This window comes from Crinia signifera, chromosome 3 (genome assembly GCF_055691185.1).
Source record: "Crinia signifera chromosome 3, ASM5569118v1, whole genome shotgun sequence".
NCBI lineage: Eukaryota > Metazoa > Chordata > Amphibia > Anura > Myobatrachidae > Crinia > Crinia signifera.
In genome coordinates, this window is record NC_139219.1 from 122,188,448 (window position 1) to 122,204,145 (window position 15,698).

General features: G+C 47.4%; 1 long non-coding RNA gene across 1 annotated transcript in view; it reads right to left on the reverse strand.

Annotated features, from left to right (window-relative positions):
* Window positions 1–1,673: 1,673 nt before the first annotated feature.
* LOC146063745 (uncharacterized) overlaps window positions 1,674–15,698 on the reverse strand; it is a 45,131-nt gene continuing 31,106 nt past the window's right edge. The window contains exon 2 of the long non-coding RNA XR_014471654.1: window positions 1,674–2,193. This is a non-coding gene — a long non-coding RNA (uncharacterized LOC146063745). The remainder of the gene's footprint in view (window positions 2,194–15,698) is intronic.

Genomic DNA, 15,698 nt, shown 5'->3' on the forward strand with positions numbered 1-15,698 from the left:
GAATAGCCAAAATGAAACTGAAAACTCTCTTGGAAAAGGGAGGTTTCGGATTCCCTGATTTAAATGCTTATTCAATGGCTATATTTTTCCGTTACGTGTCGGACTGGATTTTAAATAAATCTACTTATACAGATTTAGACCTGGATCGTGCTGTTTTTCACCTGTATGCCCCAGGAGCACTAATTCCATCTAGGGATGCCAATCCAGGGGCATTTTTTCAATCCCGGGATTCGGGATTGAAAAATGCTCAATCCCGGGATTCCCGGGATTGGCTTCCCTAATAATAAAAAACACCCTGGCCGCCCGTATATTTGCTTACAGTTGTGGAGCCAGGTTGCTGAGCGGGCGGCCGGTAGCCTGGTCCCTGGTGCAGCCGGGAGCTGGGTTGCTAAATGGGCGGGTAGGAAGTCTGTCTCATAAGGCGGGGTGGCAGGGAGTGCTGGGTGGGAGGGCTTGGTGGCAGGGAGCGCTGGGTGGGCGGGTGGCCGAGAGCGCTGGGTGGGCGGGTGGCCGGGAGCGCTGGGTGGGCGGGCGATTCGGTGGCCGAGGCGGATGTGCCTTGCACAGCGTGACCTCGTCACGCTGCGCACTGCGGGGTATGGGAGAAGCCGGGCAGCGTCTGAGTGCTCAGACGCTGCCCGGCATTAAACTGCGCATGCGCAGTTTAATCCCGAAATCCCGGGATTCGAAATTCCAATCCCGGGATTGAAATCCCGGCGTTTTGGTAGCCAAATCCCGGGATCCCGCCGATCCCGATCCCGGGATTGGCCACCCTAATTCCATCTAAAAATAAGGCGATTCCCTTGAAAATCAAAATGAACATATTGTTCAAAGATACGTATGCCGTATGGCTGTCAACTAACAGAAAATCCTCTAGGAATCCTTTTCTCTCACAGTACATTCATTTATGGGGAAACCCCTCGTTTATTCCCTCCATGCTAAGCTCGGTTTATAAGGATTGGCGTGACAGGGGATTGGACCTATCCAGCAAGGTGTTTGATCCAGGGGCAATATCCATACTTTTTCTTATCTTGCACAAACATATAATCTACCACAGTCACACCTATTTACATACTATCAGTTACGTCATTACCTTAATAATATAAAAGCACATCGATTAATAGTAAATACAACCCCTTTATTGTCTCAAGTCACATCTATAGACCTACTTTTAAAATATTTGGTGAATAAGACATATAAGATAAAATACCTATATAGGATCCTAGTGGACAAAATCACTGAAAATAATGCACAATGGCAGGTATTGTTAAATAAATGGTCTTCTGATATTCCTTATGTTTCACACTTAGATGATATCACATCGTTGCAATCAAGGTCCTTAAAAGTGCTTAAGTCTGCTTATCTCCAGGAGGTTTTTATACGCACTCTACACAGGGCTTACATAACGCCTGATAGGCGCAAATATATGGTTCAGGAAGAACAGGGAAATTGTATCAAGTGTGGATATGCTGTAGCTGACTTTGCACACTGTATGTGGAGTTGTTTTAAAATCAGAAGATTCTGGTGGAAGGTATTGGCGCATGATGGGTCTGTCCTTTAAGGGATGGCCAATGGACAAAATAGATAAAACCAAGTCAGCATTGCTTATAGTTATTCTCGAAGTGGCAAAGAAATGTATTTTGCTTCATTGGATAAAGAAAACATCTCCTCAGTTGGCACAATTGCATCAGAAACTCATGCAAATTTTATTTTTTGACAGGAAATACGCGAAATTAGACCTACAAGGAGGTTTGGTAAAATTCTTTAAAAAATGGTCGCCTTATATTGACATACTAGATGAGAATGTAAAGATACATATTGTCTCGATATTTGAAAATGTTTGAACTTATGTTTGGGTCGATCATCTGATACAAGTTATATTAAATCTCTCTATGTGTTATCATATAACCTAAGGTAATAAGCTGCAGACAATCTTCCCGATATACTGTAGCAGCCTAGTGGTAAATATATTTAAGCCTGAATCACATTACCTCTCTCTTCCCAAGAGACATAGTCTTAAAGCCCTGATTATTCCTCATATACATTCCCTATTGTGTCCAGTCCATTGTCTTATGTCTTGTCTTATTTCTTGTTTTGATTCCATTTAGAACAATTGAGACTCAAGGTGATCATACAACCATCCTTTCTGGGTATGCTTTTTGGCATGGTTATATCAAGAGATGCGTAAGATACCTGAGAAGAAAACAAAAGATTAGTATAGTATCTCTAGTATATGTGTTTATAACAATGGGTAGAAGAGACTTGAGTTTAATCTTAGAAACTCTCAATCTGCATACCCTTCCGCTACCCTTTGAAGGTGTTTCTAAGTCACAAGGTGCAATCGATACTATTTGGTTAAAGGCCTGGTATCCACCCTGCCGAGTATACCTATTAAGCACGCTAAGTCTCTGTATATGCAGTTGTCAAATAATGAATATGTTATTGTATGTTACTTTACAAATTCCTTTAATAAAAAGATTATTAAAAAAAAAAGAGTCATGTGCTTTGAGCAAAATGTTTGTTTGGTGTTTCTTACCTTTTCAGATCCAGACCTCTCTCATGGCAGGTGAGAATTCTACCACTAAACCACAAGATTCTACCACCAAATCATGGTATTTGGAATTCTATACCTGCACCACGAAAATGCAAAGAGCCAGCCAATCATTAATAAAATATAATGCTGTTTCAGGTGAACATCAGTGCGTGAAACCAAGAAGGAATCTCAGGATCTACTGAATGTGGAAACCTTGCTTTGTTTTAATAGATTGAAGGGAAAGCCTTGCCTTGCCTTGATGTCACAAAACTGTAGCAAAGCCTGGCTATCTGAGTCAATAGCGAAGGGCACTCCTTGGCTTAACTTGCCTTTATGTCACCCTTACAGTAACCAAGCCTGGCTAGCTCAGTCGGTAGAGCAAGAGACTCTTAATCGCTGGTTCGTGGGTTTGAGCCCCACGTTGGCCGGTGTTTTTTCCAACAATTCTGCAGGTTAGATATCTGTCACTACACCAACAAACATGTGTTTTTTTTGTAACTTAAAAGTGGTGTACATCAGTGTGTGAAACCAAGCAGGAATCTCAGGATCTACTGAATGTGGAAACCTTCCTTTGGTTTAATAGATTGAAGCACAATCCTTGCCTTGCCATGATGCCATAAAACTGTAAAAACTCTTTAAAAAAATATACTGCTGTTTCAGCAAAACTTAAGTACTGCATTGGCCAGGTATTGAAACCAGGCCTCCCGCGTGGCAGGCGAGAAATATACCACCAAATAACCAATGCTTCGCATGTGTTTAAATTGTTACTTACTCATTTTCATCAATGTGTGAAACCAAGCAGGAATCTCAGAGTGTACTGAATGTGGTAGCCTAGCTCTACTTTAATAGCCAGTAGGGCACTCCTTGGCTTGACTTGCCAACAGTACCCAAGCCTGGTTAGCTCAGTCGGTAGAGCATGAGACTCATAATCTCAGGGTTTTTGGCTTGAGCCCCACGTTGGGAGGTGTATTTTCCAAGAATTCTGAAGGTGAGATCTCTGTCACTACACCACCAAACTTAAAATTGGTGTGCATTAGTGTGTGAAACCAAGCAGGAATCTCAGGATCTACTGAATGTGGAAACCTTGCTTTGGTTTAATAGATTGAAGGGAAATCCTTGCCTTGCCATTATGCCATAACACTGTAAAAAAAAGCCTAGCTAGCTGAGTCAATAGCGAATAATACTCCTAATATAAGAGTCATTTGCTTTGAACACAACATTGGGTGGTGTTTATTCCCATTTCAGATCCATGCCTCCCTCATGGCAGGTGAGAAATCTACCACTTAACCAAAATATTCTACCACTAAATTACTGTATGTGGAATGCTATACCTGCACCACCAAAATGCAAAGAGCCAGCCACTCTTTAACAATATACATCACTGTTCCAGGTGTACATCAGTGCGTGGAACCAAGCAGGAATCTCAGGATCTACTGAATGTGGAAACCTTGCTGTTTTAATAGATTGAAGAGAAAGCCTTGCCTTGGCATGTTGCCACAAAACTGTAGCAAAGCCTGGCTATCTGAGTCAATAGCTAATATAACTCCCAAGCTAAGAGTCATGTGCTTTGAGCAAAACGTTTGTTTGGTGTTTATTCCCTTTTCAGATCCAGACCTCTGTCATGGCAGGTGAGAAATCTACCATTAATCGACAAGATTCTACCATTAAATCATGGTATTTGGAATTCTATACCTGCACCACGAAAATGCAAAGAGCCAGCCAATCATTAACAAAATATAATGCTTTTTCAGCAAAACTTAAGTACTGCATTAACCGGGAGTCGAACCCATGCCTCTTGTACTGCAGGGGAGACTTCTACCACTGAACAACCAATGCTTCTCGTGTGTTTAACCTGTTACTTACCCATTTTCATCCATGTGTGAAACCAAGCAGGAATCTCTGAGTGTACTCAATGTGGTAGCCTAGCTCTACTTTAATAGCTAGTAGTGCACCCCAGGGCTCGACTTGCCTTTATGTCACACTACAGTAACCAAGCCTGGCTAGCTGAGTCGGTAGAGCATGAGACTGTTAATCTCAGGGTCGTGGGTTTGAGCCCCAGGTTGGCAGGTGTTTTCTTCAATAATTCTGCAGGTGAGATCTCTGTCACTACACCACCAAACATATGTTTTTTTTGTAACTTAAAAGTGACCTACATCAGTGTGTGAAAACTAGCAGGAATCTCAGGATCTACTGAATGTGGAAACCTTGCTTTGGATTAATAGATTGAAGGGCAATCCTTGCCTTGCCATGATGCCATAACACTGCAAAAAAGCCTAGCTAGCTAATAGTCATTTGCTTTGAACACCACATTGGGTGGTGTTTATTCCCTTTTCAGATCCATGCCTTCCTCATGGCAGGTGAGAAATCTACCACTTAGCCAGAAGATTCTACCACTAAATCATGGTATTTGGAATTCTATACCTGCACCACCAAAATGCAAAGAGCCAGCCACTCTTTAACAAAATATACTGTTGTTTCAGCAAAACTTAAGTACTGCATTGGCCGGGAATCGAACCCGGGCCTCCCGTGTGGCAGGCGAGGATTCAAGCCCGAAGCGTGGCGAGCGTAGCGTGCCCTGCGAGGGGACGTGTAAAACTAAGCAAATAGCTTAGTGTGCGCCCAACTAACATATAAGTACCCAAATTCATATTCCGGAGGGGAATTAGAAAGCAGTCGTAATTGACTGATTTGTATTTTCCGATTTCGTATGAATTTGTATTCTTACCGATACAATTTTAAATACAAATTAGTATCGGCAGCCTTCAGTGCAAAAAAACCCCATAAATAATTAAATAATTCTAAAAAACGGCATGGAGTCACCACCAGACAGAGACAGGTAACAAAATAACAAACCCCCAAAACAACAGAAATATTCCCTGCCTAACACGGGCCCCCAAAGGTGGGAGAATACTAACAGAAATAAGGTACCAGCTTCACTGCCAGCAGAAACAAGCAGGGCTCTGATAGTAAGGCTTAAACCTAAGCCTCAACTTAAGAAGCAGGCTGGGCAGCCAAATAATTAAAATAGGCTAACTGCCACCGAAATAATAATGAAATAATCAGGCTCCACATGAGCACTTACGTGACCCTAGGAGAGGGAACAGAACGGAAAGGATCCAGGCACAGAACCAGAACAATCTGGGAGCCGATGACCAGAAACAGCTGATAAACTAGCTATAACCGGTGCCATGTTGCCTGCGCCCATCCCTTAAAAGGATGGAGCAGCCAATCAGTGGCGCCGCAGTGAACCAGCCTCCTGAAATTAATTATAGTCAGGATGGCCGAGCGCGTGTTCCTGACTATTCTCCTGCCTTATCCCTCGGTACCTAACCTGTGTTATCCGGTGTTAATCTCAGCTTGTCCAGTGACCATTCTGCAGCCTAATCCCAGTGTACTGTGAACTGTGCCCTCCTGTGTATGACCCGGCCTGACTCTGACCATTCATTGCTGCATCCCTTGGTACCGTATCTGCTCACCTGTTATCGACCCGGCTTGATCTCGACTACCCGCTTGCTTCAGTCCCTGACGCCACTTCTGCCCGACTGTTACCGACCCAGCTTGATGACCACGCTCCATATTCCACAAGCTACTACCATTCATATGGGGATAGCTCAACTGACACTCTGCAAATCTCTTCCTGACGAAGCCTGGCACTCAGATGAAACGCGTTGAAGGTACAGAGGATAATTGGACTCCAGACTGTCTTTACATACAGCTCAGCAGGAGGGAAGTCTGCCGGCAGACGTTTTCGATTCATGGTCAGTGAGCATCTGGTGATAAGGTAAAAACCCTTTCCAAACGCTCAAAGACCCTCACACCCATCGTCCATATAGAGGGTATCCTGGTTTACAGGACCCTTACCATCCTCATTGCAGGACGTTATTTTCGGCACTATCTTGCCCATCTTTAAGTACTAACATTCGTCCCATTAGCAGGAGCTGAATCAGGCCCCTACACCAATCGTCCATACAGCGGGTACACTGGTTTACAGGACCCTTATTATCCTCATTGCAGGACTTTATCTTTGGCACAATTTTGGCCCCCGTTTTTTAGTACAACATTTGTTCTATTAGCAGGAGCTGAATCAGGCCCCTGTGGGATTTTTTATATATTTTATATTTTTTCTCAATATTTTTCTATGTTTCATGTTTGTATGTCTAGTTTATGTATACCGGTATTAGGAGACACTCCCATTTTATTCCTTTAAGTGTATCTTATAGATGACCAACACTGTATTTTGCACAAATTAATAAAACATTTTTATGCTTTACCGAAGAGGTGTCACTTGTTAATTGTTATTTAGCAGTAGGGATTGCGCACGTACATCCTATTCCCCCCCCCCCAACATTCATATGGGGAACCTGACCAGGGGGCCGCGACCGACGTGTCGGGAGCCGCAGAAGCCCAAATCCCGCTTGGAGGGGTCACTGGCAGAAAACCCCCAGGTTAGACTCCGCGCCCCTGTGTCAGGTCTAGCCAATCCCCAAGTGGTAGTGCACCAAAGTTTGTGACAGAAAACTCTGGCCCTAACTGGAATATGGATCCTGCTAGTGGTCTGTCTCATAAAAAACTCCTGGAGCACCTGCTGGTCAGGGTTAGCAAGCAAGAACAGGACCAGGCTCTGACTATGCAAAACTTGCAAACTCTGCAGCAGCGAATGGACTTCGCCTCATCCCCTCCAACGCCTGCGATATCAGATCCAGGTACTACTGGAGTGCTTCGCCTGCTAATACAGCAGTTACAGGGGCTGCTGGCCAACATCCTCACCCTTGTCACTAAATTGCTTGGCGATTCCGCTATGGTACCCCATTGGCGGATGCATCTGTGCCTTGTAAGGACAGGTACCTGAGTTGGCCTCATCCTCAGTTGTCAGATGAGGAACGCCAGCGGCGCAGGTCCTTAAATTTATGTTTCTATTTTATTGGGCATTGTTCCCTCCGGGAGGCCAGGAATAAGGTTATTGCTTCTGTGCCTACTCAGGAAGAGTTTCATAGCTACCACTGGGGTCCAAGAACTAAAATCTTTTTACCTAAAACCCGTAAAATTTAGGTCCAGGCCCTGAGTGGGGGTCCACCACCTCCAGCCGCGAGTAGGGGTCCACAGTCTTCATTTCCAGCCCCAGGAGGGGGCGTCTCTGAATGTCACAAGCCCCAGGAGGGCAATCCGAGTATAAGACCCGAGATGGGAGTCCAAGTATCAAACCCAAAGATGGGATTCTGTCTAGCCAGCCCCAGATGGGGGTCCTGTCAGTTCAGCCCAAGGAGGGGCTTCCGAGTATTGTGCTCCAGGAGGAGCTTCCTAGTGTTTTGCCCAAGGAAGGGCTTCCTAGTGTCTTGCCCGAAGAGGGGCATCAAAGTGCTTCACCCCAAGTGGACTCTCACAGTGTCGAGTTACGAGAGGGGTCTCGGAGGGTCATTTCCCAGGAGGGTTCTCAAAGTTTCAAGAAGCAGAAAGGGGTTCAGAGTGGCGTGCACCAGGAGGGGTCTTAGACTGTCAGACTCCAAGCAGGGTCTCAGAGTACCACACCCCAGGCATTGCGCCCCAGGAGGGTTTCCTGAGCACTGCACCCCAAGAGGGGTCTCTGAAAGTGATACCCCAAAAAGGGCCTCTGAGTACACTACCCCAAGATGAATCTCCGAGTCTTGCACCCCAAAAAAATCCTCTGGTTGCCACACCCCAAGAAGGGTCTCTTAGTGTGGCTTCCCAAGATGGGCCACTGAGCACTTTGCCTCAAGAAGGGGCTCTATATATCACCCCAGAAGGGGGTTCAGAGTCAGTCACCCCAGAAGGGGGTTCCGAGTCCGTCACCCCAGGTGGGGGTTCCGAGTCAATCACCCCAGAAGGGGGTTCCGAGTCAGTCACCCCCGAAGGGGGTTCCGAGTCAGTCACCACAGAAGGAGGTACCGAGTCAGTTACCCCAGAAGGGGGTTCCGAGTCGGTCACCCCAGGTGGGGGTTCCGAGTCCGTCACCCCAGGTGGGGGTTCCGAGTCCTTCACCCCAGATGGGGGTTCCAAGCCAATCACCCCAGGTAGGGGTTCCGAGTCCATCAACCCAGGTGGGGGTTCCAAGCCAATCACCCCAGGTAGGGGTTCCGAGTCTGTCACCCCTGGTAGGGGTTCCAGGTCTGTCACTCCTGGTAGAGATCTATCTACCCTTGCCTCCGGGCATGAGGACCCATCTGCCCTTGCCTCCGGGCATGAGGACCTATCTGCCCTTGCCTCCGGGCATGAGGACCCATCTTCCCTTGCCTCCGGGCATGAGGACCCGTCTGCTCTTGCCTCCGGGCATGAGGATCCGTCTGCCCTTGCCCCTGGGCATGAGGGCTTTTGTGTCGTGGCCTCCGGGCCAGTCTCTGTGGCCTCCGGACCAATCTCCTTGGCCTCCGGGCCAGTCCCCGTGGCCTCCGGGCCAGTCTCCGTGGTCTCCGGGCCTGCCTCCGTGTTCTCCAGGTCCATTTCCATGGCCTCCGGGCCTTCCTCCGTTGCCTCCGGGCCTGTCTCCATTACCTCTGTGGTCTCCAGGTCTGCTTCCATGACCTCCGGGCCTTTCTCCGTGGTCTCCAAGCCTGAGTCTATTGCTTCCATGACCTCTGGGCCTAAACATGTCAGCCAAGAAAAAATTTTGAGAGTGCCGATGCCTACTGTACTGGACATCCATGAGGCTTCAGCAGTGCCTCAAGTTCAAGAGACATCCGTTGTGTCTAAGGTCCCACCAGGGTTGGCTATGACACAGAAGCCAGCTGAAGAGTCTTCTGAAGTAATTTGCTTTGATGGGAACATTGCCCATTACCAGGCTTTAGCTGATTACTACTTAGATGCTATGAACTTTGATCCATAATCCGGGGTTAATCTGGCTAATATTGTAAAATTTATGATCTTATCCTTCCTAGAATGGGTTAATCCACTTGTTGAAGCCAATGATCCTCGACTGCGAGATCTGATATCATTCTCCAGGGCCGTGATTGACAAATTTGGATTAAAGACTCCTTCATCTTCCTTTGTTGAAAGTCTGTCCATGCCTTTTCAAATCCATGGGTCATCTAGACGGCATGCTGAGAGTAATAGTGCTTCTGGGAATTTTTTTTTACCAAGATCTGAATCAAAGAACAGTTAGGGGCATTCAGCACTTCATGATCATAATGAATCATCAGCCAAAAAGTCTTTGATCTGCACCCCAGAACTAGACTCCAACTCAGATTATGATTCTGAACACGATGCCGCTCCCTTTCTGGGTGGTCTAGTGTTGGCCAGAGCCCATTTTGAAGAGCCAGAGGTGTCACCAGCCTTGAAAGGATCTAAGTGTTATTCTAAGAAAAAGAAGCGCCGCAAGCGACCTGGAAAATTTCCTTGTGGGGTGTTTGGAGCCCACCCCTAGAGGGGGGGGGGGGTAATGTCACAACATTCAAGTATTTCAGTGTTAAGCAGCCCATACACGCTGCTATGAGGGCGTGCTTTCCGTGCTGTACTAGCACGGATCACATTGCATTGCATTGCCTGTGCACACGTTGTGCATGCAATGCGATGCAATGTTATGAAACCTAAGTATAAAAAGTATGTGCAAGTACATACTTTTTGTACTGTGCGATGAGGTGCCGCTGGAGCGCGCACCTCAAAGCACACATCGGAACAGCACGCATAGCAGCGTGTATGGGCAGCATTACCTGCTTGTAAAATCCTGCTGGTTCTGTCTCATGTTGCTGACAGTTTGAACTCTGTATGCTGATTACAGCACCTGGTCCACTCCATGCTGCAGGAAAGTTCTGTGTGATCTGAGCTCTGCTAATTAGTTACAACACCTGGTGAATCTCTCCTGCAAGAAGTTCTGTGTAAACTGACCATGCTCAGCCCTCATTGATTAAGGCACCTGTGAGTATCCAGCTAATTGTGCTTCCTATAAAAAGGCAGTCTCTGGCAGACAGAGGCTGCCAGAGTATAGAGGTTCACACCAGCTCCAGCGTTCCTGTGTCTTGTCCTTTACTAGATTCCTGATTGTTGTATTTGACCTCGGCTTGTTCCTGACTATTCTCCTGCCTTAGCCCTCGGTACCTAACCTGTGTTATCTGGTGTTGATCTCAGCTTGTCCAGTGACCATTCTGCAGCCTCATCCCAGTATACTGTGAACTGTGCCTCCTGTGTAAAGGCCCCCATACACTATGCGATTTTCGGCCGATTTCATCCGATTTCGGCACTTTGGGCCGATAAATCGGATGAAATCGGCCGAAAATCGCATGTGTTTGACATCTGATCTGATCTGATGCGCGTTCCCGTGCGCATCAGATCGGATCAGGGCGTCGGACCTGCTGAACATCAGATATATCGGAATCTGACCCATCATGGGTGCTTTATAGCACCCACGATGTTTCAGATCCGATATATCTCCGTGTACCTCCTTCCGGCGCTGTGGACCTCCTCCTGCCCCCAGTGTAGAAGCAGCAGCAGCCGGAACTTATGTCACAGAAAGTGACAGGCAGTCAGGCACCACGGGAGAGAAGAGTGCAGAGGGCGGCGCGGCAGTGAGAGTCTTCTCTGCTGGCTGCTGCTAGATGACAGCTCACTGAGCTCAGCATGCGCTGCTGCTAGAAGACAGCACGGGCAGCAGATGAAAGCACAGGCAGAAAAGCCCGGACCCCCCCTCCTCTGCTAAGACAGTACGGGCAGCAGAGCCCGGACCCTCCCCCCTCTCCTCTGCTAATGACAGTACGGTCAGCAGAGCCCGGACCCTCTCCTCTGCTCCTAGACCTAGATGATAGCACAGGCAGCAGAGCCCTCTCCCCTGCTGCTGATTTTCAGCTCGGTCAGCAGAGCCCAGACACTAGTGGGAATTCTGTGTGTGCTCTACCCCTATTATGTGTGACTGGATGTAACAACACAGGTGTAATCCACACCTGTGTTGTTACATGCAGTCACACATAATAGGGGTAGAGCACACAGAATGGTCAGCTAATGGATGACAGAGAGGGTTGTGTTGGTAATCAGCTTTATTATTCAAACGTGCTGTTAAAGGCCAATCAAATAATAAATACAAGATGCATATATTGGATCAGACCACTATGCAACTAGTGGTGATGATCACAGCAGGGCTTATATTTCTAGTTTTGTTTGAAGGGGGGGGGGGTTTGAGGGGGGAATATATATAATGTATGTCCAATCAATATCGCACCCATCAGTCTTTTTATATATGAATAAAGATCACCAGGACTATGCCTTTAAAGCGACGTTTCGGGACTTCTTTATTGTCCCTTATATATATATTTATACGGTAGAGGCACTCCTAGGTCTGTATCGCACAAACAACACAGACACAGGGGTCTGAAAGCAATGTTTCGGTTTATTTAATGACCATTTTCAAGCTCATACAAATAGTAAATGGTACATACCTAAATAATCTCCACCAACACCACGCCCAGGTCGTCAGCTCCCCGCTGCGTGTCAAAGTCCAATGACCTCACCATCTATACCGGCCGGTATGCGTCGCTGGACGGTGACGTCATTGGACTTGGACACACTGCGGGGAGCTGACTACCTGGGAAAAAAATTTAAGAAACAAAACAGTTCCCTCCAGACAGCAGCGCTGTCGCTATGTAGAGTGGGCATCAATGTACAAAAAGACACCAGACATGGAGTATAAGCCAACATTTCAGAGCCAAGTGGCCCCTTTATCAAGGTGCAGAGAGAATCGAAGGAAATGGTACAGCAGCACGATGTGTAAGAATGAAGATGTGAGGAGGCGTGACCACGGCAGGACGTGAGTGAGAGCGTGCGCCTGCCCTCTCCTCTGCACACCACGCTAATGGTGCCTGTCCCCGTGCTTTGATAGAAGCTCCAGCAGGCTTTGCCTTACCAGCTTTAAACAGCCGTTTGTAGTTGCCGTCTGCGGGGGACCCTGTTGCCCAGCTCCGTGGCTGGCGGAAGTCTGGCGGAAGTGCGGGTGCGCCCTGGTGAGAGAGGGCGTCCGGCTTGGTGACGCGAGGTGTGGGGCCCTGGAAGAGTGCCCGAGGTGGTGCCGGTCCACGGAGGACAGCTACAAGGCTGGTGTGCGCGGCTCCCCAGGAGATTGCGGTGTGAGACGCATCAGCAGCCAAGGACAGACGGCTACAGCTTCCAGCAGACGCCGGGTGTGGGCGCTGCTCTCCGGGAAGCTGCGGGTGTGAGGCGCAGTGACCCGGGACTGCCTGCTCCGGCAATTGCCAGTCGGGTGGGTACATTGTACCAGCAAGTCGGGTGGAGAGTCCCACCAGCGAGAAGCCGCAGATCTGTCCAGCGTCATACTGAGGTACTCTGGGGTACACGGAGATACACGAGGGTACACGAGGGTTTATTGCGGCAAGCATGGGGAATAAAGAGGCCTGAGTGAACTGTCTCTGATATAAGTGGTCCCTTCCCCGGCCCTGGGTGTGAGGCAGGTTGCCGGCAAAGGATCCGATTGGGATCCCCTGGTTGAATTTGGCTGCTGGGGTCTGTGGCCTGAGGTAGAGGCCGGAGTGAACTGTCTCTGACACAAGTGGTCCCTTCCCTGGCCCTGGGTGTGAGGCAGGTTGCCGGGAAAGGATCCGACTGGGATCCCCTGGTTGGAATTGTCTGCTGGGGCCCGTGGCCTGAGGTCCTAGAAAAGTCCACGTTTGGACCATATGTGGGGCAGCTATCGATAATTGGCTCTGGGGCACTTATTGTGCAAATCTCCTGAAAAAAAAAAAGGAAAAAAAAGAAAAGAGAGGAAAAAAAAAAAAGGAAGGAAAAAAAAAAAAGGGCAAGGCACACAGTTTAATTCAGCCTACTTCAAGGTGAAATCCGGGGGCATAAGTACTCCATAGCCCGGGACTTTTTTTTTTTTTTTTTTTGTACTTCTGTGTCAGTAGCGAAGTGCATAAAGACTGTACTGCTAAACTTTGCTGGGGAAGAAGCGGGGCCGGCCCGCAGATAAACGGCCTGGGACTTACAACTTCAGGTGCCAGGGTTTTTTTTTTTTGCTACTTGCTACTTTAATCATGGGAAAAACCGGTCAGACAGCGGCCGCGGCTAGGCTGGAGAAGTATGCCAGGTCGCAGGCGGGTAATAGTTCACAGTCTAGTACCCCATTATCTACCCCCACCAAAGAAAGTAAAAATCCGGCGCCACCTGAAGTAACGCTACAACAATTGCTCGAGGCGATCAATACATGTGAGACCCGTCTTCTCGAGCAGATAAATAAAGTTCAGTCCGATATCTCCCTGCTTAGGAACGACGCCCAATTACTTCGCGAGAGAGTCACGGAGGCCGAGACCAGAATCTCAGCTGTGGAAGATCTGGTTGGCCCACTACAGTCCCAGGTTAAAACCATGAGTAGCCAAATGACTGAAATTCGGTACAAAATGTCGGACATGGAAGGTCGGCTTAGACGGAATAATATCCGTTTTATTGGCTTTGAAGAAAGGTGTGAGGGAAATACCCCGGAAAAATTTCTGGAAGACTGGCTGACTCTGATATTTGGCGACAAGGCTTTCTCAGCACAGTTTGTAATTGAGAGAGCTCATCGTATTCCTGGACGGGCCCCCCCTCCGGGAGGTCCACCCCGGACTCTGATCGCGAAGTTCTTAAACTTTAAAGATCGGGACACTGTTTTAAGACTGGCCAGGGATAAGGCGGAATTTGCTCATAACGGCAGTAGGATCTCTGCCTTCCCGGATTTTCCTTTAGAAGTCCAGAAGGACCGTGCAAAATTCCGGGAAATAAAAATCCGTCTCAGGGAGTTGGAATTGAAATATTCCATGCTCTATCCGTCAAAACTGAGAGTGGTGGCGGATGGGGCTACGAAATTTTTCTTCACTCCCGGGGAGGCGGCGAGCTGGCTTGATGCCACATACCCCGGAAGGAAACAGGTTCTGGCAAAATAAGAATGTGTTTCTGCACCGATAGTAGCCTTGCGGTTTTGGTTGCAGGCTGTAGTTTGGTTTTTCAGCTAAATTGCATGAGGCTCTGAATATGGGCTGTTTATATTGTATGATGTTTTTGCTTCTGTTATCTGATGTGGGGAGGGCACCTGTGGGACATTTAAGGGAAACCGGTAGGGGGAACTGAGCTATTTATTTCTGTGTGTATTTTTTGTATTTTTGATTTGGCTCTCTTTCTCCACCGGATATATAACCTGAGAAGGGTGGGGTGGTGTGCAGGGGGGGGGGGGGATGGGGGTAGGCTTCTTTGGTGGTCATTAGTAAATTGCCTCAGGGGTGTATGTGTTAGTGTAAGGGATTTGTACGTGGATGGGTGGAAGGGGTATAGGTATACCATGGGGTCTGGGTATACAGGGTGGGGGCGGGGGGAAGGGGTCTATGTGTATGTGGGTTTGTGTGTTTTTGTACTTGTTTTTTTACTATCACAGCTGCAATAAGATAAGATCCATCACTAGTATGTCCCCAAAGGGCCAGGATAACTCGCTTAGACCAAGAGGGCTATTGGGTTTCAATCGGAATGGTTGGGTTAAATGTAAAAATTTGTTTTTTTCTTCTATTTTTTTCTAAAGTATAAATGGTTAGATTTTTGACCTGGAACGTTAGAGGGTTGAACTGTAAGGTAAAAAGAGCTCTTGTCATGAAGCAATGTAGGAGCTTGGATTCTGATATTATTTGTTTACAAGAGACACACTTAATAAAGGAACGAATGGGCTCTTTAAAACGTCCTTGGATTGGACACAGTTTTCAAGCGCCCTTCTCCTCCACGTCCCGTGGGGTCGCGATCCTTATCAAAAAATCTGTGGCGTTTGAAGTGGGAACGGTAAAGATTGACCAAGGGGGAAGATATATATTTTTAGAATGTGCTATTGACCATCTGCGGTTTTGTATTCTCACAGTGTACATTCCACCCCCATTCTCCTACGATGTGGTAAGAATGGCTGTGGAATTTGCAGCCTCTTTCCCGGATAATATGGTAATCTGTCTGGGGGATTTTAATAAGGTTCTCCAGCCGCGTCTCGATAGATGGAATAGGACAGAGAAGGAAATCCGTAGCGAAGGAAATAGGTTTTCCGAGCTCATAGAAGAGATAGGATGGAAGGACCCCTGGAGAATGAGAAATCCCGAGGTACAGCAGTTTTCCTGCTACTCCTCCTCCCACAAAGCATTCTCCAGGATCGATTTGATTCTTGTTTCAGATAAAGCCCTTACCATTATTAAACATGTTGACTATAAAGCCC